Here is a 7,655-nt window from a genome sequence, read left to right as displayed (position 1 = left end):
AGTAGCCTGGGGACCTCTGGGAGGCAGAGACATGGTGTTTGAGCTGTGAGTGGGGTACATGTCCTAGGCTCCCTGGTCCCAGCCTTGGTCTCTTTCTCTCTATTTGCATGTCTGTCTTATCACATGTGTATCTATTTGTAGCATCACAGTTGGTCTTGGTTTTACTTGCATTTCAGGTAAACTGGAATAATTAGAGTTAAATTTTCAATTAAAATGTTTCCAGACGTTCTGTTAATGACACAGATGAACATTCCACCTTACTTTAAGGAAGACAGGATCTTCCTGTGGAGCTAAGTCTTTGGAGGCCAAAAGGGCTGGAGGAGAAAGAAGCTGGAACACAGGTGGGGCAAGGGGTCAGTCAAGGTGCCTGCTCTTTGGCCCCCTCCATAGACCAGCTTCCCTTCTGGTCTGCACATCCCTGAATAACGTCCGCTGATGTCATCTTCCATCCTTGCTGGTTTCTAACTCTTTGCTCCAAGAGATGGGCAGGCTGGTGGGGCTGTGGGAAGACGTGGGAGAGAAAGCACGTGGAATATGGTTTTGGAATTCTTCCTACTTTTGGAAGGATAGCCAGTGACTGTTTTGGAGAAGGGCTGGGAGGAGGTGGGAGGAGGGACAGGAGGGGCTGAGGATGGAGAGGCCATGAGACTTTCCTGCCCTGCTGGGACAGGACACCCTGCTGGGTGGGCCGAGGCCAGAGGTCCAGGACACACCCTCAGGCTTCCACCCCAGGACCCCCAGGCCTTGCACTTATTGGGGGAAGTGCTGCAGAAGGCCAGCCCCGAGTCAGCACTGCAGGAGAGCGCTGGGCACAGGCATCTCCTGAGTCCGCGGGGATCAACGTTGTAAGGAGCAACTCCCCTCATCACTGGGTGGAGAGAGCCATGATGTGTGTTGTGGGAGTGAGGGGCATTTACCACCATCTCCTTCAAAATTCTCTGTTACAAATTCTTTATATGAAATCCCAAAGGTCCATAGTAGGTGGTTGCTGCCTTAAGAACCCTTGAATGGTGCTTCGAAGCCTCGTCCTTCCCCATCCCCAGCAGTTCTCCCAATTCAAACCATTTCATCAGGCAGCTGGTTTAGAAGGGAGCATAGGTTTATCTTGCTAGACATGTTTGGAGGACCTGCCCGCTCACCCCCGTTCCAGCCTCTATAGGAAGTGCCAGGTTAAAGAGTCATGGTGTCCTGTGTCCCTGGGTTCCTGCTCAATGCCACCAGTGATTGGAGCAGGGGTGGGCACTTAACCCAAAGACAGCCAACTGTAGACTGGCTAGTGACCCGAAGCCCTGCCCTAAACCAGGAGCTGGGTCAATCAGATCACTGTCTTCAATCTCAACTGGGAAACAGAAGCTGGACCCGGTAGCAGATGGGATAGTAGCTGAAGGGGATTCACTGAGGTTGAGGATGAAAAGCCAAAGCTTCATGCAAGCCAAAGTTACAACGGGGCTGAAAAACCGGTGTGGAGGAAGCTGGTTGGCTCTGGGCCCAGAGAGAAGCAGAGTGACCACGAGACAGAGGCCGAGTGCTGCCACCCTTCTCAGTGGCTTTCCCACTCACATGCTGGTTCTAGACCCCTGACTATGTATCTTCTTGCCACACACTCCCCTTTCCTTGAGGCGACTTAAGTGGGTCTCTGTTCCTTGCAGATAAATGAACCGCACCAGAATCCAGCTTTGTCTTGGCCACTCCTGGGAGCCCAGTCTGACCTTCCAGCATCCTTAAGATGGTGAGATATTTTCTAGATCTTTCAGCTGGAACAAGGAGTGTGTTTCCCATGCATATAATTTGTACTCTGCTTCTAGTGGATTATGGGTGAAATAGGTTTGGGGAGTCTGACTGGGGAAACCTAAGCACCATGTGGGAAAATGAGTGTCGCATTTGAAACCACCAGTTGAACTGAGGCCCCCGTGCGCCGGGGTCTGAGCATGGTGCTCCCGGGCAGCCCGGCTGGGATCTCGCGTCTCTCTCCATGGCCTCTTCCTTCTCGATCCTAAAACCCTTCTCAAGTCTCTCTCACTTTGTAAAACCTACTCGTCACCTCTGGACCCTGCCTGTCCCACATGCTGCCACCTCCCTCCTTCCTCAGAGCTTCTCAAAGGAACCGTCCACACTTGCTGCCTCTCCTCCACCTCCCATGGATTCCTCCACCCTCTTCCCACCGTTTCATGGAGATGGATGTGCCAGTCTGTGGTTTAATGGCGATGCAGATTTTGTTCAATTTTGAAATTTCTCTTGCTGAAGTCGCCAGTGGCCAACTTGTGTTTATGGTTTGGTTCTCACGCATCTTCACGCCCTTCCTGCTGTTTTCTTCTCCTTTGGTTTCTCCTGGTCTCCTGGATGTCGCTCTTTCCTGGCGTCCTCCCACAGGGTCCCCCTCGCTGGCTCTCTTCTCACTCTGAACTCGCTCCCTGGGTCAGCTCCTCCAGGTCTGTACAGCCGTCCCTGGGTATCCCCAGGGGATTGGTTCCAGGACCCCCTGCAGATGCCAGAATCTGCAAATGAGCAAGTCCGTGGCATTGAACGGCATAGTATTTGTGCACATCCTCCTGTAGACTTTAAGTCATCTCTAGATTACTTACAATCCCTAACGCAATGCAAATGCTATGTAAATAGTCCTACAGTATTGTTTAGGGAATTAAGACAAGAAAAAAGGTCTGTACATGTTCAGTACAGACGCGATTTTTTCCAAATATTTTTGGTTGAATTCACGGACGCTGAACTCCCGGACACGGAGGCTCACTGTGTGCTCTCCGCGCCCACAGCAGTATCTCCAGCCTGCACTTCTCCCTGAACCCTGAGCCCATCACGTCTCATCTGGTCACTTTATCTGCACAAACTTCTATGCACCTCAGAGTCAACCAGGCCACAGTGGAGCACGTCCTCTGCCCCCAACTTGGCCCACTCCCGTATTGCTCAATAGCCCAAGTCAGAAAACTGGAAACAACCTAGGGCTGCTCTCTCTGCCTTGCTCTCCACGTATATTTAGTCACCGAGTTGTGCAGCTTCTGAGCAGAAATCTCTTTTCAACTCCATCCCTGCTGTCTGTCCCCATCACCATTGCCTTGGTCAGGTCTTTACCATTTCTCCCTGGATTATTGCAAAATATCCCAAACTACTTTTCTACCTCCAGACGCTCCCAGCTTCAATCCCTCCTCTCCATGGCAGCCAGAGTTCTCTTTTTAAAAACAGATCGAAATATGCCATTTTCTGTCTAAAAACTTCCAGAGTCTCCCCATTGCCAACAGCACAAAATCCCAATTTTCATCTTAGCATTCAGTCCACACCAAATTTATATCACCCTCAACCTGCACTTCGCTCAGCCTCATGGTTTCTTTTTTTTTTTTTTTTCTTTTTGTCTTTTTTCGTGTCCGGCAACAGATCACAACCCTCAGTGTCGCGCCCGTACCGGACCGGGACCGGCAACGGGATCACAACCCTCGGTGTTGCGTCCGCACCTCGCTCAGCCAGTGAGCAGGAACCGGTCTGTATGTGGGATCCGAACCCTCGGCGGGAGCGCCGCCGCACTTCCCAAGCGGCGCACTGTAGCAGTGCGCCACCTGGCCGGCCCAGCCTCCTGGTTTCGAATCACACTGCCTTCCTTCGCATCCTGCCCGAGCACATGTGGGTCCTTGTCCGAGAAGTGCTAGTCCATCTGTCTGGCACAATTCTACCTGCATGAAATTCAAGGCCGTACTCTGCAAAACCTCCTCCAACCATCAGCTAAATAGATGTTTCTCTAAATTCCCATATCTGTTTGTCTCTAAAGAGCACACATCACTCTGTATTGAGGTTATTTCTCTCTGTCTCACTCTACCAGGTGGTAAATATCTTGAGGCCAAGGGTCATGTCTGACTCAACCGGTGCCTGGCAGCGTCTGGCGTGTATAGGTAGTCAGTGGATGTCTCTTATTGAAGGAATAAACAAATGAACAAATGAATGAATGATTTTAGTCTCTGGCCATAGCTCTAACCTGTGGGTAAAAGCTACAGTGACGGGTAGGGATTGGGAATACATTTCACACATCCTATCCATCATCGTTTCCCCAGGACAGTGCCCGGCACATATGGACTCAGTGTTTGTGAATTAGATGTGAAAAAGGCCCTGGATTTGGGCCAACTTGATTTCTTTGGAATGAAAAGCATCAAATAAACATTGCTCTCTCCGTTGCACAGACAAAGCAACTGAGCTTAGAAAGCTGAAACAACTCTTCCCAGGGGCACAGTAACACTGGATGTTCCACCGGTTTCTGTGCAGCGCCTTCATTAGGGGCTGCTGACCAACACGGAGCCCTCGGCATGTATGGAATCCTAGCAACCTCAAGCGGAATTCACGTGGGCATGTTCTCTGCAGGCTGTCGTCTCTTCACTGGGGTGTGTATTCCAGGAAGGGTCCCTCTTTGGCAGACCCAGATTTAAGGTGAGAGGAGTGAGACACTCACGTTAGGCCCAAAAGTAAGGGGCACCCAAAAACTCAGTAATCAAAATATATAAAATTTAACACAATATTTTTTTCTTAAAAAAGCCCCAGCACACTACAGCGCATAGGCTAGTTGCCTGTTTTTTAAAATAAAGTTTTATTGGAACCAGGGCCAGAATTAGGGTGAGGTGCATGAGGCAGGGTATTGAGAGCAGGGCTGCATCTTGTTTTTATTTGAAGTTTCGATATTTTGTTCCTCACGGATTTTTGTATTTATTTTTATTTTTAAAAAATATTGCATTAAGATATCATCTATCTTGATTTCTGAGTCTTGGGGCACCCCCCTAAATTGCATGCCCAAGGCAAGTGCCTCAGGGACTTTCTTCCAGTGTACCAGAAGCCTTGGGTCCCAAGATGGGCTGCTGCAGGTAAGCGCTGGGTTCCTTGGGCTCGCTGCCCCTGGGCCCCTGGTGACCACAGCCCCAAGCAGCCTGTACGAAGCAACTGCAGGCCTGGCCACTTTCTGTCCTTTAGAGATTGTGGCAGGAGGTTTTAGTCTGGTTTCCTTAGGAAATCAGGTCTCCCCTCAGCCACTGGTGTCCTTTCTTGAATGGCTGCCATCAGCCAGCCACCAGAGGTAACAGAATTGGCTTCTAAATGTATTCCAAACCCTGCCCTCCTCTCCATCCCACTGCCCTGCTTATCAGCTCCTGCTCTCTCTTCGGACTGGTCCCCTAGCCTCCAGCCTCACCTCTTTTCAACCCAGCTTCTGCAGTGCCACCAGGGTCACCTGGACAAAGTGCATACCTTCATTCCATGGCTAAATTCTCCTGTGTCTTTGCCACGAAGTCCCAATGCCCTAAATCAACAAAGAATCTCTTCTTGATCAAACTTGAGTCAGGCTCCTCTGGGTCCTCTTTTTGACTAAGTCTTGACCTTGGGCTCTGTCCTTGGACCATTTAGTCCAGTTGTAGCAAGAATCCTGCTGGGTCAGTTTAGCAAAAATCCCCCACCCTTGATATCTGATCAAATTCCTCATCCTCCACCCTTGGTATCTTATTACCTTGGCCTGCCTTCAGCAAGAGTCCCCCTAGCCTTGATATTTCCACTTAGTAATTTTCCATCTGCTGACCCCCCCTGCTCTTGGCTATAAATCCCCTGTTGTCTTTGTTGTATTTGGAGTTGAGTCTGATCTCTCTCCCCTATTGCAAAACCCCAGTATAGTAGTTCCCCCTGAATAAAATCTTCCTTACTGTCTTTAGCAAGTGTCATGAATAGTTTTTCCTTGAACTGAACAGACTGCCTTCCTGAGCCGGACCAGACCTTGGATACCCTGCTGTGGTCACACCAGAGTCCTTGTGGCGCAGGGTGTGTGCACGTTCCCTTTCTTTCCTGCTTCTCGGTCTCTGCACACACAGTGCCTTCCCTTGGATGCCTTTACCCTCTCATCTGCCTTCTGAACCAGCCCAAGAGTCTTCTCTGTGCTTCGCGACTCCTCTCTGTTTACCGTAGTTATGCCCTTTGTTCCTCTGTACTTTCGTTATTGATTTACAGGTCGGTGTCCCCCACAAAACTGTGAACTTGAGGGCAGGTCATGCCCATTTTGTATTCCCCCTATTTATCCCACACACCCAGCCCAGGGCCTGGGACAAAGTAGACACTGAATAAACGAATGAATGAATGTATGGAAAGGACACCATTGTAGGAGAGAAAAAAAGTAATACTTTTCCTCACCCTTTGCAAAGTGCATGGCTTGAAACCCCTATAACAAAAGACAGATTAACAACAGAAAGCATACAAATGTATTTAATAAGTTTTAATAAGTTCAGATTCTTCCTTGTGTCTTTCATTTCTTTCCTCTGGGTATAGGGAGGGCCCCTCTAGAATGAGGGTTTTATGACTTACTTTCTAAGGAGGTCAGGGAAGTCTTTTAGGGTCTGCTTTGGGGGAAAACGGCAAGAGAAGTTGAGAGAGACTTTCCTGCTTCTGCTGTTTTCTTGAATGCCAAGGTGCCATATTTTGGGGTAGCATGTCCTGAACTCCATCACCATCTTCTCTGCCCCTTTAGGATTTGCCAGGCAGTAAGACTTTGAGCAGAGCCTTACTTCCTGGCCTCCCTTCAGAGCTTATAGTATCAGGTTTGGAGGTTAGGGGTTCCTGGAGCCCCAGCACCAGGGAGGATGGGTGAGAAGGCCACCTTGGGAGAACTGAGCCATTCCAGGGGAGGAAATTAAAACTAAATTGCATTAATTAGTTTTCATATTGAACCCGGCTTCTTGAGTGTGCTGTCTGATTAAACAATAAAAAAAAGATAGAATCACTTTGCTTTTTTTCATAGTAAAAGAAAAGAGAAAAAAACAAAGATGTTGATTTAAGATACAGCCCAGGGCTGGGGGGCTGGGGGAAACCTGGAGGAGGCTGCTCTTGCTCGGGGTCAGAGGTCACAGGAGCAGCCGCTGCCTGGGGATCAAGCTCAAGGTTTTGCAGTGATGGAAAAACCTGGCCTGACGCTTTTCCTCAGTGGACCCTTAACTCGCTAACAGGAGCCAGCTGAGCGAACACAAACAGAGGCGCTGCAGCCGGCGCAGATCCCAGCTTCCTCTGAAATTTCCAGGCCTCTTTTTTCCTGTCAGATTCCAGACAGATGAAATTTTCCTGGCCCCAGCCTGTTCCTGGCAGCATCTCCCCTCTGAATCATCATAAATCAGGGCTGGGGGTGGGGGAGCAGTGGGATTTTCCTGATTGACAAGCTGCTGCCCTGGTCAAATGGGGCTCTGGTTCCTGGGCTAAAAATAGCTCTGAGGTGCTTGCCCCAGTCTTCCTCATCACAAGTCCCTGCAGGTATCTGCTTTGTATTTTCAATATTCATATCTGTCTATGATTATTATTTCATCGAGAAGGGCTGTGGACGTGCAGATGCAGGCCGCTGGGGGCCTCGGTGGTCGTAAATGACAGCATTGTTCGCAGGATCACAAGCGGGGGCCTGTGCATTCCTCAAAGCCTCCATCATCCACGGAGCCCCCAATTAATTTCAATACAAACACCGGATTTGGCCTCCCCCACGCCTTAGCAGCCATAACACATGAGGTCATGCTGCTTTGGTTAACCCGAGGAGTTGCCCCGGTGAGGTGGGGGCTTCCCAGCCCTTGGAGGCTGGGGTGCTCGGGACAGGTTGTTTACTGCAGTGGGGTCCACCACACACCTGGGCTCTTTCTCTCCTTCCTTCCTCGGAAACT

This window comes from Galeopterus variegatus, unplaced genomic scaffold (assembly GCF_000696425.1).
Source record: "Galeopterus variegatus unplaced genomic scaffold, G_variegatus-3.0.2 Scaffold5124, whole genome shotgun sequence".
NCBI classification, from domain to species: Eukaryota; Metazoa; Chordata; class Mammalia; order Dermoptera; family Cynocephalidae; genus Galeopterus; species Galeopterus variegatus.
Note: the sequence above shows the minus strand (reverse complement) of the source record.